Below are 18,112 nucleotides of genomic sequence, written 5' to 3'. Positions count from 1 at the left end.
TGACCTTCACTTGTCTGTTTCATGTATATATTTCTCAATGCTTCCTAAACTCAAGCAAGAGGAAATTTTGCTGTATAGACTCTGCAAAACCCCCACACCATATGCTTGACAGAGTCAGTGCTGAATTTAATGAGACGGCATAACCAAGTTAGTCCGTTAGTGGTCAGTAAACATTTGTTACTTCTGAATAGAAACCGAGTCCCTTCCAGCCACCACTACACCTCCTTGGGGACTGACCTCAAAGCCTCAAACCACCTCTACCACCAAGCTTGTGATTGACATTTAATTCTTATTCCCCACTTCACTCAAGGCTCTTGTTGGGGATTCACAAAGGATCAATCTGCAGCTGAGAGAAAAGCAAATTATTTAGAATTGGCTCCATCTTTCTTTTTTTAACAAGTTAAAAACTTGCTCAAAACTGAACCTGTTGATCTAGGGACACATTTTGAGATCACCTGAGCTAAAATGAAAACACATGGCAGATGAGCTCTGGCTTTAGGTAAAGCCAGGGAGAGCTGGCTGATTGGGAAAGGCATCTCTTGACCAGAAAGTAATCTGTGTTTTGTATGCTTGGCTGCAAGTCAGAATCACCTGGAGAGATTCACAAATGCCAGAGCCCAATAAGTGAACAACTGTTCTGGTTTTCCTGGGCCTGCGAGGTTCCCTGGAATATGGAACTTGCAGTATTAAAATCCTGGGCAAACCAGATAAACTGCTCATCCTGTTGGCCCTCCATTCCCACCCAGAGGTTCTGTTTTCATTGGTTCTGGTTGGGATCCAGGCATCAGTATTTTTCAAAGTGCTCTATGATTCCACTGTCCAGCCAGGCACAAGAACCTACAAGGTTTGATCACAGGTCTGGAAAGGTGGGGACTTGTGAAAAACGTTCTTACAAATGCTGGTATAAGAGAAGGGAAGAGACCCAAGAGCAAATTAAACTCCCTATGTCCCAATCACTTGGGGGAACTTGTTAAAATGCACATTCCTGGGTCCTCAGTGACCCAGAAACTCTGAGAGCAGGGCCCTGGCATCACTTCGTTGATAAGCCCCTTAGGATGCACTGTCATTGGAGATCTGCTGAAAGAGGCAAAAGTAAGAGCTAAATTGAGAGAAGAGAGCTTGGAACCCAGGATGGGTCCTGAGCAGGGAGCTTGTTGACAGGTTTTAGCCTGAGGCCAAGAGGTGGAGTGAGAGGGGTGCAGGTGGAGTCCGGAAGAAAGGGGTCAGCCTCAGCCTGGCTAGAGGTCAACCACACTGGTCAGGAAGGGTGGTGCCCTGGGGGACCGATTCTAAGCTCAGAACATGTAAGCATCCCACTGAGTGAGTGTGAAGCACCCAGGGTCAACTGCCAGCCAGGCATGCAGGACTCGCGTGCTCAGCCCCCTGATTCCGTGACCTCACAGCCATGCTTTGTGTGTCTGAATGGGGCTGCAGCATCCACACAGGAGAGCAAAGGGCATCCTCATACAGGAAGCATTTCTAAGTAAAATCGACTGGGAATGGGAACTTACTGGCTCACTTATAAAGTACAAGAGAGAACAGTGTTGTGTGCATGTGTGGCTGGAGGCAAGGAGAGAAGCTTTAGACAGGCTGTCGAAACCAGCCTCTACACCCTGCCCAGTCAGTTACATGCTTGGGACTTTGAGAAGGCCACTTCTCTGAGCCTCAGTTTTGTCATCTGTAAACTCAGGATGCTAATACCGACTTCTAAGGGTTTGTTGTGAGAATTAAATGAGATGAACACACACAAAATTCCTGGCATATAGCCTTCAAAACAAAGGAAGAGGTAGTGATGACTGTGGTTTTGAACCTCAGGACTGTGGTGTCATTCACAGAAAAAGCCAGGTGGTCTGAAGTGGGAGGGAGACAAAGTCAGTTCGAGAGGAAGTTGGTGGGAGGTGGGTCAGCACATCTGAATAGAAATGTGTGTGCTCAGAAATATGCAGCTGGAGACTGGGGAGAGCAGGATTTTGGAGTGACCATTGCTGACTTAGTCTGACATAAAGGGAGGAAAGATTTGCTTGGAGGGAGAAAGGATAAGGATGAAGGGCAGAGATCCGAGGTGTGAACCTTGGCAAAGCTTCAGCATATCTGCTCTGTGCCAAGGCCTGTGGGCACAGAGTTCCTGTTATACTCTGACACTGTCCCAAACCTCATGAAGGTCACAGCCCAGTGAGAGGGACTGTCGTTCAGGAAGCAATACAGCTCTGTCTGATGTTTGAGGATGGCAGAACAGGGTGCCTAGGAAGGGTGCTAACCCACGCCTGTGGGGAAGGGAGGGTGGCTCGCCAGGTGAGTGGCCAGGAGACTGGGGAGGGCCAGGGAGTGGGTGCCCCAGCTGGGGAACCGGCTGGCTGACATCAGAGGCGAGCGCTGGGACAGATGAGTGGGTTTCACTGTGTTCTGAGGCCATGTGATGAGGGAGACCTGAGAGCAGGCCTCTCCTCTGGAGGGCGGGAAGGATGGAAAGAGGTGATTCCAAGTACAGCTTCCAAGCTGGTCCTGGGCCTCCTGCACTGGGCACTGAGGAGGCAGACGGGTCCCCTGCTGGGCACATAAAGCCCTTCCATGGAAAGGATGGGGGCAGAGCTTGCTGGGAAGTCAGGGCCAAAGACAGGTGACTCAGAAATGGGGGAGTCCATGCAGACCACTCCCAGGGCCTGGTACTGTTGGGAGGCATGGCCTGGGTTCAGAGAGGAAATCCCAGCTCTGTAGCCTGAAGTCCTGGAGCCGGGGCCTTGTTTTCCTTGGAGGAAACATCCCAGTCCTTGAAGCACGGAGGGGAAAAATATCTCATGTGTTTTAGATGCAAGATGCCTTTTGTTTGCAGGAAATGGGGAAGTAGAAACAAACAGGAATGAAAACTGTTGTAACCAGGCAGGCTTATAAAGGAGCATGCCTTTGCCTCTTTCTGAGTGTCACTTGAGACATCTCTTGAAGGTGTCTGACCAAGATCTGGACGCCTTTGACCTCCAATGGACTCTGAAGGAGAGAGAAGGCTGAAGGGCCTGAGTTTACAGTTTGCCATGAAGATTTATTTCTGGAGAGTTAATAACTTTCCCCCGTCTTTCTACCCTCAGTCCCACCTACTGCCATTACACGTCCTTTGATCAGGAAGAGGACCTGCTGCTTGCGTGATACTGTGCCAGGAACTATTCCTCTGGGGCTCAGAGTCTGCATGTGGGAAAAGTTCATTGGAATATAAAATATAAATTAACACAACACATAACATGAAGTACCACAAAGTAGTATGTGATGAATTGTCCTACAAACGGTGACAAAAAGTGCTCTGGGTTCATTTGGGACAATTCAGGTGGATTAGGCTGGTCAGGAAGGCTGCTCAGAGAAGGTAGGATCTGCTTTGGGATGGCGAAGAGAGGGAGGAAGCCCGGGTGGGCATGGAGATGGGGCTGGGTGGGGGATGATATTGTAAATCCAAATGCAGAGCACAAAAAGCCCTTATTTACTGTAGTTGAATCTAGTATGTGCTCTTGCTTTTACTGTTTATCCAATTGCAGGACATATAATCTTTGTGTACGAGCAATGTAATATCACACTGATGATATGTCTTGTAACGGATAAGGTCAAGAATTCAGGAAATACTGCAATTTATTTAATCTATCCGGTCTTATCAAATTCCCTTAGTGTGCGTGGAAAGAGCCCCATGGGGGAGTTAGAGATAAAAGCAGAAATGTCCATGCCCTCTAGGAATTTCAATCCCTTAAGCAATGGTGGCTTTAGGGAGAAGTGAGTAGGACTACAGTGTTGGAAACCGGGGAGCGTGGAGTGGAGGGTGAAGTGGGATTAGGAGGAGAGATCTGGGCGGGGAGCAGCCCAACAGTTACTGAGCTGCCCATCCAGGCCATTCGAGCAGGAAACCATCCCAGATTAAAGTGACTTGTCTCTGTTCGGTCTTGACCATTCCGGGACTGTGGGTAGCATTTTTGGAAACACACAGGGAGTGGCTGGCTGGGCAGCTCTTCCCGGGAAGGCCGGCCCGAGCTGGCTGCCGGAGAAGATGGGCAGGGCCAGCTGCATGCTTTGCTCGGCCCAGTGCAAAATGGAAATGCAGGGCTCCTTGTGCAAAAACTAGTTAGGGTTTCAAGACGGCGACAACAGAGCCTTAAACCAAGCAGGGGGACCTTCTGAGGGTGCCCAGCTCACACACCCAAGAGGCTGGCCCAGAAGATGGGACAGCCTGGACCTTTCTGTGACTTAGTGTGCGGTAAGATGACGGGGCTGGGTTGCTGTCTGTACTGGTGCTGAGTCCTTCCCTGAGAGTTGGGATGGGGTAATGGAAAAGGATAGGGCACCATGGAGGCTGCCATGGCTGTGGGGGCGGCAACTTTACCACGCTGCTGCCATTCTCATGCTGCCATGTCTGCACAGTGGGAAGGCCTTGTCAGAATTTTGGAATCAGACTGAGGTTTCACAAACTCACATGAGCAAATTGCTTACCTTCAAAGCCTTATTTTCCCTGAATGTAAAAAAGGCAGATCTAACAGTGTCTTCACAGGACCTGGGGATAATTAAATGAAATAATAACTGGGAGAGTTTGAGCCCAGCTTAGCTCTTAGTCAATGGTAGTAGTCTTCTTCCTAGGTGTGTTTTGAGCATCTGTTTTGTAAAGGTGGAGCATGGAATAGCTTGGGGACACATGATTGTCAGCAAATTTGTTTTTTCCTCCTAAGACTTGTTGGGGAAGTAGCAAAAATGCAACACTACAGTTTTGAACAACAAAGGCAGAGGAAGTGCACACCCCATTATAATGCACACCCAAGGGAATCCCACCTGCCGGACACAGACATACACACAGAGGCATACGCACTCGCACACGTGCCCTTGTACACACATGCCCTGAGGCCGAATCAAGGCTGGGTTGGAGTGAGATGGGATGTTACAGGAAGAGCCTTCATCTGGGTATCATCTGGTCTGGATCCTCCAAGTAGTCATCAGTCAGAAGTCCTGACCTTGCTGGGCTGTCCTGAGATTAAATGAGCGGATGAGTATGAATGCTTGGTCTCTGGTCTGTGGCGGGTGCAAGCATCTTTTGAATGGGTCTCTGCTCCCAGGCCACAGTGTGGTTCATGGGAAATTGAAGATAAGATATTGCATTCTCTACAGTAACATTTCCTAAATACTGTACTTGAGTAGCTCCTTATAAACTAAGGGTGGGCTGATCTGAAGTTGGCTTGGGCACTGATTTTCAATGATATCATTGTTTCCTTTGCTTATACACTTTGGGGAGCTAGCTGGGCCCTCTTTCTGCTGACACTTGAAAGCTGAAGACTCCTATATATTTGTTTCCTGGAGATGAGCACACATACACACATTGTACATATACACCACACCTACATGCATATACTTTACCACATAACACATACACACATGCCACACAAATCTCCCACCCCACACACACACTCCCGCACCCCAGAGTCACATGCCGACATGCATTAATTCCTTCCCTCCTGTCTTCCTTCCTTCTTTGGTCATTTAGGAGCATCTCCTGTATGTGCTTGTTCAGTGTAGAAGGGTCAGGCACTTCCCTGACCCCACCTGACTCAATCCTCAGCCCTCCCTATACCTTGTCCTGAAAACTCCATGTTCCATCCACAGCTCTCAATCCCCTTGGCTGTCTTGTCTGCAGCTAATGAATTCCAGGACTGTACCCCAGGCTGCGAGCACCCTTATTGTTACCTACCACGGGACTGTCAACTCAGTCTTTGCCCCAGAGACATCCAAATGGAACCTGGTGCGTGCCTGTTTGCACTTGGACTTCTAACTCCCTCCTTGAACAACTCCTGGGGGCCCCTCAGCTCCTCTTCTGCTTTTGTGGCTGAGCCCTGAACCTTAGCCACCACTGTGAAGAGTCTGGGGCTGGGAGGTATAAGGAGACTCAGTCTGAGGGCCTGTGATGTCCTGTTGCTGTGCTGGTCTCTTGACGCATGACCTTTGTTTGGTGGTCTCATAGCCCTGGAAGGTGGGCTTTGTCATCTGTGAGGCCTTGAGGGAAATGAGGCTCACAGGTACTAAGGAACTTAGCCACGGGCTAAATATGAAAGCATACACTCTCCAGAGATACCACCCCACCTCCTGGGAGATGAGACTGGACCCACTGAGGCTTGGATTTGTGGGGATGGAGGGGATTCCCTGTTCCCCATACCCCAACCTCTGGACTATGGGGTATTCCTGAGATTCTCCGCAGTAGCTTATAATATCAGTCATCTTCTAGAGGGCAGCCAGAAGTGGCCAGAGCCCTTGGGAGTTTGATGTTATGAGGCTATGAATAGACCTGCTTTGTTTGTTTATAACTATTTTACTGAGAAATAATTGATGTACAATAAACTTTACATAATTCAAGTACATAATTTGATATGTTTTAACCTGTGTATACACCTCTGAATCCATCCTTACAATGAAGATCATGAGCATCCCCAAATGTTCCCCTGTGCCTTTTTAATCTGCCACCTCCCACCCACCTCCACCTCTTCTGTAGGCAACTGCCCACCTGATTTTAGTCAACACAGATTTGTTCACATTTTCTCAAATTTTAAATCAACGGAGTTGTACAATGTGTGCCCTTTTTTCCTTTGGCTTTTTTTAGTTTGCATAATTATTTTGAGCTCCATTCACCTCTAGCATGTATCAATAGTTCATTCTTTTTTATTGCTGCATAGTATTCTATTGTATGGCCACATTGTGCCATTTGTTTATTGTTTCACCTGCTGATGGGCATGTGGGTTGCTTCTAGTTGGGAGCCATTCCAGGCAAAGCTTCTGTGGCCATTCCTGAATGAGACACTGTGTGGCATATGCTTTCATTTCTCTTGGGGAAACAGCTGGGGTAGAATGACTGGATCATACAGAGGTATCTGTTTAACTTCTTAAGAAACAGACAAACTGCCTTCCATAACGACTGTGCCTTTTACATCCCCAACAGTGCGGGAAAGTTCCAGTTTTTCTGTGTCCTCACCAGCACATAGGATCCTACATGATGGAGGCCTGATTTCAAAGCTTGATTGGTATAGAATTTGTGAACCCCACAAAATGGCCATACCTAATAATCGAAGCAGATGGCTTGCGATTTGGACTGTGAACTCTGAGGGATGCAGAATTGGGCCCTCCTCAAACCCTTATTCAAAGAGTTTGCAGGATGCTGGGAAAGGGGAGAGACGTAGAGGTCGGCACCGGGCCCAGCGTGAGCACGTGTGAGGCTGGATGAGGTCTGGAGCTTGGTGTTTGGGAATGAAACTGGCGTACTTGAGGAATTTTGGGAAAAAGGTGGCAAGAATCATGAACAGGATGGGGCATTAGAGGTAGAAGAAAAACAGCAGTGGCTGGTAACTCTGAGTTCGGGAGACCATAGTTCTGTGAGGCAGCAGCTGTGTCTGTTTACTTTGTGCTTAAATCCTCAGCACCAAGAGCCGTGCCAGGCACAGAGTGAGGGCTAAAAACAGTGTGAGTGAAGCAATGAACAAATAAATGAGTGAATGAGAAACTAATGGGAGCTCAGGGGATATGGTACGATTCAACCTGCATCGTTTAGCACCTCATGTATTCTGTGGCGCGGAGCCTAGGGTCAGGGGTCGAAGAAACTCTACAGAGTGCGTGGTTTGACCCGCTCATTTACAGGCAAGACTCAGGGAAATTGTATTCTTTGATCCCAGGTCATTCCTCTCTCATCCAGGTAGCCTTCTGTGGTTGAGCTGGGACTCAGTCTCCTCATTTTCAGTCTGAGGTTTATCTTCTTCCTTTAAAAATAGCATTATCTTTTCTGATGAAAATAATAAATGCTCATAAGAGGAAATTTGGAGAAATCCAGAAAAGCATAAGAAAATAACCCCGAATTCCAGCAACTCAATAATTACTTCAGGCTGGGGTGTGTGTGTGTGTGTGTTTGTGTGTGTGCGCAGGTGTGTAGATACATCTAATTAATGCCTATTAACCAATCCTTATGTTTTAATATTTTGGGTGTTTTCAGCCTTTTAGTAGTATTAACCCTGGGATGGTCATCTGATCCCAAATCTTTGACAGCATCTCTGATTATTCCAGTGCTCATGGGACTATAGGATGCCCCTCTAAACCATCTGTATGAGCAGAGGGCCAGGGCAGTGCTCTGCAAACATTGCTCAGACTCAGACATTTGTCCTTCCCCTGTCATGACCCTGTGCATGCTTCATTATGTTTTTTTGCTTGGTCACCTACCTTCCCTACCAAACTGAACTTTGTTTACCATGATATTGTTCTAGCTGTTAGCATGGTGCATAAGTATGCAACAAATATTTGTTAGAATAGATGAAGGAATGAATGAAATGGTATGAACAAGAGTGATGGGCGGGTGAGGGATCCCCTAAGTCTGCATTTGCAATCACATTTCCCTTCCAGGAGGCAGCTCTGCTCCAGCTACCTGACCCCCAGGCCCTGCCCTTCCCCACTCTGCCCACCCTGGAGAGATGGAATGTGTCTGTGGTCCAGGATTTATGTCCAGCTGGGCCCTGAGGCACTCACAGGGCCCTGTGACTGCAGAACGCTGAGACGGACTAGTGGGACTATAAGAGGGCACCATGTCTGGGGAAGACTCAGCCCAGGGTCCAGAGTATGACAGTACCTTGGGTCCTGACCTCATGAGTGACAGATGCCTTTGTCCTGGGACCCCAGGAGAGAAGGACCTTGGGAAGAGGTCAGTAGGATCATCTCCCAGCCCCAGGCTCCCTAGAATGGTGTGTGTGCTCAGCATGCTGGGGCGCTCAGGTGGTAGCCTGGCACGAACACAGGATAAAGCTGCAGGCTGTTTCCCTGCACCCTTTCAATAAAGACAGCGCTGTCTGTGTGAGCTGGAGGAGGGGCTTGGCTTCCCAGAAGCAGAAGCGGGTGAAGCCAGGGGGTGTCACATGTGGGGTGGTTTCCCTCTGGCCAGAAGCCCCAGACCTCTGGCTCTAATGGGTAGCAGAGACTTGGGTGTTGAAATTCCTTCTCTTTTACTTCACAGCTGTTGCCCAAAGAGCTCTCCACCACTCCCACTCAATCTCAGCCCAAGTCCTTGTTTTCTGCGCCCAGTAAGTGTCTTGCAAAAGCCCTCTCATCCGCTCACACACGTGCTGGTGCGCACACCCCTCCGTGACATCTCTGGCATCCGTCCCCTCCTCTCCATTCTCAGCGGTTCAGGGCCTCCTTAACTCTTACTCAGACAGAGCCGCCTCCCAGCTCTCCTCCTCTGCCAGTCTCTCCTGTAACCCACTCAGTACAGTGCCACCAGAATTGCCAACCGAAGACCAGCTCTGATCAGGCCTTGCAAACTCTCTCCTTACTATAAGCCAATCAGCCCATCAGCCAGTGGAACCAACAGCCTCTCCTTCAGTGGCTTCCTCCTCTTTAGCCTCCCATTCAAGGTCTTCCTTTCTCTGGCCACAGTCTTGTTTCCTACTACACCCTGCTGAGGCCTGCATTCCAGTCTGACAAAGCTGCGTCCCTTCACCTCTTGCTCACCTTGGGGCTTTCCTTGGCACCAGGTCCTCACTGTGGACCCCTTTGTTGTGAATGCTCCCTTGGACCCCCACTGGGATGTGCCAGCATCCTTCCCCACTCCGAGACCCAACTTCCTCCGGTGAATGTGCCAGATCACTCAGCCACGAGTCACTCTTCCTTCCCTGGGGTCCCAGGCCTGGAGCTGTACCTCCTCCCCCTTCCTGGCCTCCTGGTTGTTTATGCACATGCTTCCCCAGCAAGACTACAGGCCTGGTGAGGATGGGGTTTGATGTCTGGTTCATCTGAAACCCCCAGGAAATTGTTTTGTACGTGGCAGCCACTCAGGATGGTTGGATGGTTGGATGCTTGACCTTGACTTTGGAGTTACTATCTGCTTGGTTCCTACCCTAGTGAGACAAAGAAACCTATATTCTCTTATCATTTCTCAAAATGAGAAAACAATTGGAAAATCTACAATTTCCACACTCACTCCAAGTCAGAGAAGTGTCACTTCGGGGAACTTTCAGTTCCACTTTCCCAGCAAGTCACCCCTTTCTCTCCTCTGCTTTTCTGGCGTCTCCCTGCATTGCCCAACCTGGCCGCCTGCATCGGGAGGGACGCTCCGGGCCAGGAGGGTTTACTTTTGCTTTCTTTGCCTTTCCCAGAGCAGAGGGGAAACCATAATTTAGGCGGCTGCTAAAAATAGCTCTCAGAGTCCTGGAAAGAGAGCTTGCTTATTTTTGAAAGTGCTCCCTGCCCCCTCCGCAGCTGCCTGAGGCTCACACTGCAAGGCAGGCTGTTCTGAGTGCCACCCTGAGGTTGGCAGGGACGGCACTGGATGCCCCAAGCACCTGGCCTGCGCTGTCTGGGAGATGGCCCCTCAGAGAGGGGGACAGACGGGACGGGACGTGGCCATGTGCCACATTTCCTATCTGAATCACAGACGAATCTCACCCCAGCAACCTCTTAGAGAGCTGGGGCAGCTTCAGATGTGGGGTCTGGAGACCTGCTTTGAGTCCACCCATCACATCTTCCCGAGCCTCACATTTCCTCATCTGTGGAAGGTGGGGCAGTGGTCATATTTATCTTGCAGGGGTGTGGTGAAAGCTTGGATAAACCTTGAACACGATAGGTGCTCAGGAGAGGATGACCAGGACTTTATGATCATTGGCATGACTGGCTTTAGAGCACAGCACTCGGTCCTAATGGGTAAGATGGGGCATGAGATGAACTAGTCTGATATACTAAGTTCAACCACAGGAAACTGATGATTTTATAGGTTAAACACAATTGAATACTGTCAGTTATGTTTGACTCAACCTAATAACACAGCAACCAGCAAACTTTCTGTAAAGGGTCATATAATAAGGATTTTTGGCTTTGTGTGCCATAGGGTCTTGGTTGCATAAAAGCAGCCATGAATGAGCATGGCTGTGTTCCAGTAAAACTATATTTACAAAAATGGGCTAGATTTGGCCCCTGTAATATTTGCCGACCCCTGTAATATTACGCCAGATTCATTCTTATATAGAGTGAACTTTCTGTAATATATACAGTCAACATTCAGATATCTTCATAATTATAACAGTAGGTTATCTATATAGCTAGTAATGGTGTTCGCTATTTCTTGGCACTGTTCTTTACACTGTGCTTTACAAATACTAATTTCATTAATCCTCATGATAACCCTATGAAGCTTGTACTATTATTATTTCTCCATTTTACAGATGAGAAAACTGAGGCTCAGAGAGGCTAAATAACTTGTCTGAAGTCACGTAAGATGTGGTGGCATTTGAACAGAGCCCAACCGAGTTTGCAGAATAGTTTCATAGGATATATAGTTTTGGGTGTCAGTCATTCAGGCAGCTTGAGGATGGAAGTGGGTAGAGAAAGGGTTGTGAGGGACCCCAAGACTGTTTGCCACCCACAGAGCATGAAGGGATGGTTTTCAGAGGCCTCAAGTGGGAGCAGGCAGTGGGGAGATGGGTGGGCAGAGAGCCTGGGATGGAAAAGCATAGACTCTTCCTTGGGGAGCCAGGCCCTAGGGAAGCTGGGGCTCGGGCTACTTCCTAGGTGCCCCCTGTGGCACATGAATGGTCAGTATACAGGGAGGACTCTCTGGCTCTGAAGCAGGAAATTGTTTACATTCCTTATGTTCCATGCAGCAGCTCTGGGAAGCTCTGACATTCCAGACCTGTGCCCCAGGGGACCTGGTGGGGCAAGGGGCAAAGGAGCAGGCTCCCCAGGATGCCTGAGCTCTGCCATCAAACCAAGGCACTTTGTTGATTCCCTTTGCCTATTAATTTAGCCACAGATTGGTAGGCCACCAGTCATGCTCTAGCCCCATGCACGCCATGATCTTTTTCCCTCTGTGCCTTTGTTTATGCTTGTCCCCTTGCCTGGAATGCCTTTCTCCACCACTTGCACTCTTTGTTAATTCTCTCATTTCTTTCAAGATGGGCTCAGTCACCTCTTCCTGGAAGCCTTCCCTGATTTCCTCTTTGCCCCTCAGGTTGGACCAGATCCCCCTTCTCAGGGCTGCTAAAGCACTTGTCTCTCTAACCCAACCATGTTGTCAGTGCCTTGACTCCTGCTGGCTTTTCCACTAGAAGGGGACTTCTTAGAGGAAAGGAACCATGCCTCATTTGCTCTCGTGTCCTCACCACCCAAGTCAGTGTCCAGGTCTTGGTGGTTAAAAGCATACGTGTTTGAGTGTAACACCACTGTCCTCAAAACCAGCCTCTTTTCCTATAATGCATGGCCTTTAGGCAAGTTGCCTGGCCTTTGGAATCTTAATTTCATCACCAGTAAGAGGATGTAGTGATGCTGTTTGAGGGCTGGGGGAATAGATGAGATAAAGCAGAAAGTTGCCAGCACAGTGTCTGGCTCCTAGGAGGCACATAGCCTACCCTTGCCCTGTTACTCCCATATAGGTCTGGGGAGGGGGATAGGAGGAGGCAATTTGAACACCCAAAAGCCACAGCATTGTCCCCAAAAGTGAAAGGAAAGGTTTATGAGTCAGCTTTGGTTCTGTGATAAGAGCACTGGACTTGGAGTCAGAACAGTTTGCTGTGAGTTCCAGCTCTGTCTCTTAGCAGCTGGGTGTCATTAACAAGCCGTGTAACAGTTGCTGATATCATTATAAGCCCCAATATCGCCATCGGTAAGGCAAGTTAATAGTGAGACCTCACAAGGTCATTGTGAAGCTGACATGAGATTGCAGAGCTGTGAAAACACTTGGCCCAGCTCATAGGAAGTGCTCATGAATTATTGCATCTGAATCTATAGCACACTTGAGAAAGCTCTGAGCAGGCCTTTCTTGCACATGTATGTACCCTATGGCTTAGTGGTTTACAGCTTTAGAGTCATATAGTCATGAATCCTAGCTATGCCACTAACTAGTTAGGTATCTGTAGGCAAGTTACTGAACCTCTCTGAACCACTGTTTGCTTTTCATAAATAACTTCTTTAAAATGATGCTCCCTGTCTCAGAGAGTTGTTCTGGGTCTGAAGTGTTGATATAGTGCAGTGTCTGGTACATACCAAAGTCTCAAGTATTACTATTGTTCTGCTTTTACTCAAGACTTTGGAATAAGCACTGAAGATATGTGGCTTCTGAAGTCCTATAATGCAAAAACTGGTGTATAGAAGGACCAGGCCCATGGTTTGAGGGTAAGGGTTAGGATTTCATCTTTACAGACCAAATGGGAGTACTGAACTCAAGCGATAGGGGTGCTTCCTGCCTTGAGGTGGAACGTGAGAGGAGTGTCTGGTGTGAGGAGAGTCCGGGGGGAAATCTCAGGAATGGGACTGAGCCAGACAGTACGGATGGTCAGGGCTCACAGGGCCCCGGGAGGTCTTTTGTTGAGCCCCACCATTGCACAGAGAAGAAACAGGCCCAGAGAGGCTAATACTGTGGGCCCCTGACCCCAGCCAGCTAGTGGCAGAGCTGGGACTAGCCCTGGTCTCCTGAGTCAAGGAGATACATTTTCCCCACAATGTGGAAAGATGTGACGATAAGAGGTGAGGTCTGGCAGGAGCCAGAGGACTGGAGGAGGCCCCATCGAGGGGGCCTTACAGCTCTCATGGGAAGACTAATTCATCACGACCTGATGGTTTGGTGTCTTAGGTCAGTCGGTCCCTGTGGGGAGAAGGGGAGGGGGAAGGAGACAGGATGTAGGGGGCATGGAGATGCTGGTGTTGGGAACGCTGTCATGGAGAGAAGGCCGGTGGGCAGGTTAAATCCCTCTGGCCAAAGTTCAAGTTCTCTGGGTTTTGTTCTATTGTTGCTTCCCTTTGTCCATACTGCCTCTCAGTTCTCTGAGGCAGGGATTTCCAGTGTTCCTCTTTCCAAAAGATTTTGCAGAAATGAATCACACTATCCTCTCCACCTTTCCCACCCACTGCCCAAGGCCAGTGAGTAGCATTTACCCTTCCAACCAGAAGTAGCTCCGAGATGGGTAAAAAGCACAGCTCCCCTGGTCTAGACCTCCCAGTTCCCAAAGGCAAAGCTGGACAGCTTCTTAAATCTGGCTGGACCAGTTCTTACAGAGCCAGGCCCCAGGGCCCCATCTCTGCCTGGCTGCAGGCTCTGGGCAGGGAAGTCTCCTCTTGCTGGTGACAGTGACAAGGAAGCCATGGCTACAGTCCCGGCCTCCCTTAGTGAGTGCCCTGTGTGCTCTAGCCATCTTTCTTATGTTACTTAATTGACTCTTCACCTAAACCCACAGAGGAAGATGCTATTATTATCTTGGTGTCACAGACCAGGAACCTGAGGCTCAGAGAGGTTAAGATCTCATCAAACATGCTTAGGGTCACCCAGCTGGGAAGGAAAAGCTAGAAGTCAAATCCCAGTCCTCCTGACTTGGAAGTCTCTGCCGGAGTGACGGAGGCACAGAGGGCCAGGGGTGGGCGAGAAATCAGGGTGGCGAATGATGGAAGCAGTTCCTCCTGATGGAGAAGGAGCAGGCAGCGTTTGGGATCACCACAGCCCTCTCCCAGTCCAGAGGGGACCTTTGAGACTGGAGCTCTTTCTAGACTAAGCTGTTGAGATTGGTCTACTCCAGTGGAAAGAGGATAATGAGAGGCTGGCTGGAGAAGAGGGCGACAGGGCCTCTAATGGGGGAGATAAAATGCAAGCCACGTTTGAACACTGGTGTCCTAGATTTCAGTCCCAGCACTGTCCCAAGCTGTGTGACCTCAGATAAGACAATTCCTCTTTTGACCTCAATTTTCTGATCTCTGCTATGAAGCTATATAATTTCTGGCTGAGAGCATGTGGTTTTTGACTTAGAGGTTCAGATGGGGCCCTAAAAGACTTAAGAGGGTAAAGTCTTAACTTAAGGGGTTTGGGAGGAGGGCATCCCCGGGAATATAAACATACTAGGGGGCCATCGATCAGGCCACCCCTTAAGAGCAACTTAAATGCAACTTGGCCCAGGGCTCAGACCCTTCTCACGAGGACAGCACCTTCTATCTGGAGGGTCTCTGTCTATTTCTCCCCTCCTCCTGAGGCTATGCTACCTCACTCCCCAAATTCAGGGAGACATTAAAGATACCCAACTAGAGCAGTCATGGCTGTAAGCGGCTGGTGTAAGACTGTAACAGGGTATGCCAACTGTATGCCAGCCCTGCCTCTACCCATGATTCCCCCTGATAAAGTCTGGTTCAGCAGCTGAAGAGCAAAAAAAGACAAGGAGGAGACTGGGGAGCAAGAAAAAGTTGAGGAGGTGAAGGCAGGAAGACAGTTCCCAGGTCCTCTCAGACATCAGTCAGCTCATCCCTCCCTTGAGCCCAACCATGCCATCGATCCAGCCTCACCACGGCTTCTAAGAGTTTCCTTCCCATGCTTTGTGCCCTGCAGCGAGGAGTGCTATCCACCAGTGGCAGCTGCATTGTGGAGGCTGACAAAATAACAGAGACCTGGGTTTGTATTCTGCATTATCATCCCAAATTTGACAGTGGTCAGGGGCCCACCCTCAGCATAGCCTACTCCCATCTGCCAGCAGGATTGGTGCTTTACTAAGTCTGACAGCCAGAGACCAGGGCTCTTGGCTCAAGCACTCTCAGCTGTCCAGTCCCATGGAAAACTCCAAAGCCTTCCTTTCCTCTCCTGTTTTCTTCAGCCACCAGCCTGTTTTCATGAATCTTTGCCACCGTGTCCCAGGACTGCTGCATTAGTCCCCTGGCTTCCCTCAGCCTCAGGACTGTCTCTTTGTTGTTCCCTATGAAAGTTCCTGATTTCTCATCAACCACTAGGAGTCTGATATTTCAGTTACTATTTCTTGACTGATTAATAAAGACCTCACTTTCTCTACCATGAGCACAAGTCATTTCCCAATGACCAAGAAATACTTACTGAGCCTCCACTTATTAGTGCAAAGCATTTTATTAGCTATAGAAATGGGGGAAGTTATCAAAGAAGCAGAAGGCATGGCCTCTGTCCTTGAGGATCCTTCACTATACTATGGAGACACAGTGTGTAACACAGAAAAGATAGCCAGTAATGCAAAGGTAACCTTGGATAGTAGGTTTTTTTGAGGCTCTTCTGAGTCTATTAAAAAAGTAGGTCACAGAGTTTATAAGGAAAGATAAAATGGAGCCAGTAAAAAGCTCTAGATTGACAAGACGCACCACAACTTGCATGAGAGACCAGGTCAGATTAGAATTATTAGCTATATTGTTAGGGTTTAAGTAATAAAGCTGTGTTCTCCAGAAGATACCGTGGGTTCATGAGGAACAAGGTATGACATATTTATCATTTTCTGATAAGCTTCTAGAGCTTGGTTCAAAGGAACGTCTTAGGTTTGGCATATTTTGAATTCACAAGGTTTTCTGAAAGGTCTTAATTGGTGTCTTTATAGAAAAGAGAGCTAAATAAGAGCATAGGTTCATGGGTTCAGAGCTGCTTGAAGGACTGTCCCTGCACAGATGATGGCTACCTCCTTGGCATCCCCGGATGAGGGACCTATGTCAGCCAGGTCTGTCTATAGCTTTGCTGTGGTCAACATTTTTGGCAATGATATGGGGAAGGACCATGGAGACATTCTGATCATTCTGTTAGTGACTCAAATCTAGAGACACAGTTAAGAATGAAGACTAAGAAATATCCTGACCCCTTCTGGATATATACTGAAAAGAACTGAAAGCAGGGACATACATATGTGTCTACCCATGGTCATAGTAGCATTATTCCTAAGAGCCAAAAGGAGGAAGCAACCCAAGTGTCATTGACAGATGAATGGATAAATGAAATGTTCTATATATATACAAAGGACTATAATTCAGCCTTAAAAACAAAGGACATTCTGAGACAAGCTGCATGTATACAAACCTTGAAGACATTATGCTAAGTTAAACAAGCCAGTTATGAAAGGACAAATACATGATTCTAGTCATATTATTCTATTTTTTCTTAGAGCAGTCAAATTCACAGAGACAGAAAGAATGGTGGTCACCAGGGGCTAGGTGGAGAGGGAGATGGGAAGTCACTGTTTAATCAATACAGGGTTTCTGATTTACAAGATGAAAAATGTTCTGGATGGTGGATGGTTGCACAACAAGGTCAATATATTTAGTGCCACTGAACTGTACATATAAAAATGGTTAAAATGATAAATTTATACCATGAATATTTAACCACAATTTTAAAAACTTGACCCTAAACCTATGATACGATATTTAATAGGGATAAAATCAGAATCCTGTTTATGTCCAAAAATTAAGATATACAAATACAGAATGAGGAGAATGTGGCTGGGCAACAATGGGGCGGATGAGCTATGGTCTCTGCTGTACTCTGATTATCTGGAAACATGTTTAAGAACCACTGGCCAAGGCTGGTTTTACCCTTCCCAGAAGCCTATGTGCAGATAGGCTTGTTTATTCTATATAGAAATATGTGGCTTCATGACTAGACCAGCATTTCTCCTCAAGGCGGGCAGTACTGAACTATGCTTTCCCAGTGGCAAGCCAAAGACTTAACCCTTTCTGTTCTAATGAGCACCCAACCGTTGGGTGTTTATCAGATCTGTTCTCTGTCCAGAGTAGGGTCCTCTCTTCTTGGTTGGTACAGAAAGCAGATTTTTCCAGATTTCCTTCAGTTTTGGTTGAACAACATCCCAGTGATCGGCTCCATTTCCTTACCCAGGGTTCACTCTCATGACTCCCCCAGGTCATCCCTCCTTCTAGGTGGATGGGTGAACCCATGACCTGTTGATATTTCACATTCATCCAAACATGCCTGGGTACAACAGACTGGGTATAAAACTGTGCAAGTGTCTGAAGCCTTCCATCCTCTATTCCCTGGGAGGCCCCTGCCCTAGAAGCTGTGCCATACAATTAGCTCAGTGTCTCTCCTGCCAGCCTACGTCACCCTCTCTTCTGCATTGGATGAAACCTTTTTACCAGGCATCTGTATACCCTGAATTGAGTGAGGGAGGTAGTCCTGCCAGAAACAGCTGTGCCAGAGGACAGGGAGTAGGATTCCTGTCTGTCCAGTCATGGACAGGGTGAGAGGGTGCCAGGTCTGACCTCCTGGAGGTCACAGTCAGTAAGTACAGCCTCCCTTCTCTGGGGGCACAGAGGGAGGATGTGGAAGTGTTTGTGGCAGGGAACACTGGAGAGCAGGGCATGATGGGGAGCAAATG

The 18,112-nt window shown here is 48.2% G+C and overlaps 1 protein-coding gene across 1 annotated transcript in view; it reads left to right on the top strand.

Annotated features, from left to right (window-relative positions):
• DAAM2 (dishevelled associated activator of morphogenesis 2) overlaps positions 1-18,112 on the top strand; it is a 106,303-nt gene that overhangs the window by 43,158 nt on the left and 45,033 nt on the right. The window lies entirely within an intron of this gene.

This window comes from Manis pentadactyla, chromosome 16, assembly GCF_030020395.1.
Source record: "Manis pentadactyla isolate mManPen7 chromosome 16, mManPen7.hap1, whole genome shotgun sequence".
Classification (NCBI taxonomy): Eukaryota; Metazoa; Chordata; class Mammalia; order Pholidota; family Manidae; genus Manis; species Manis pentadactyla.
This window is presented reverse-complemented; position numbering and strand designations above follow the sequence as displayed.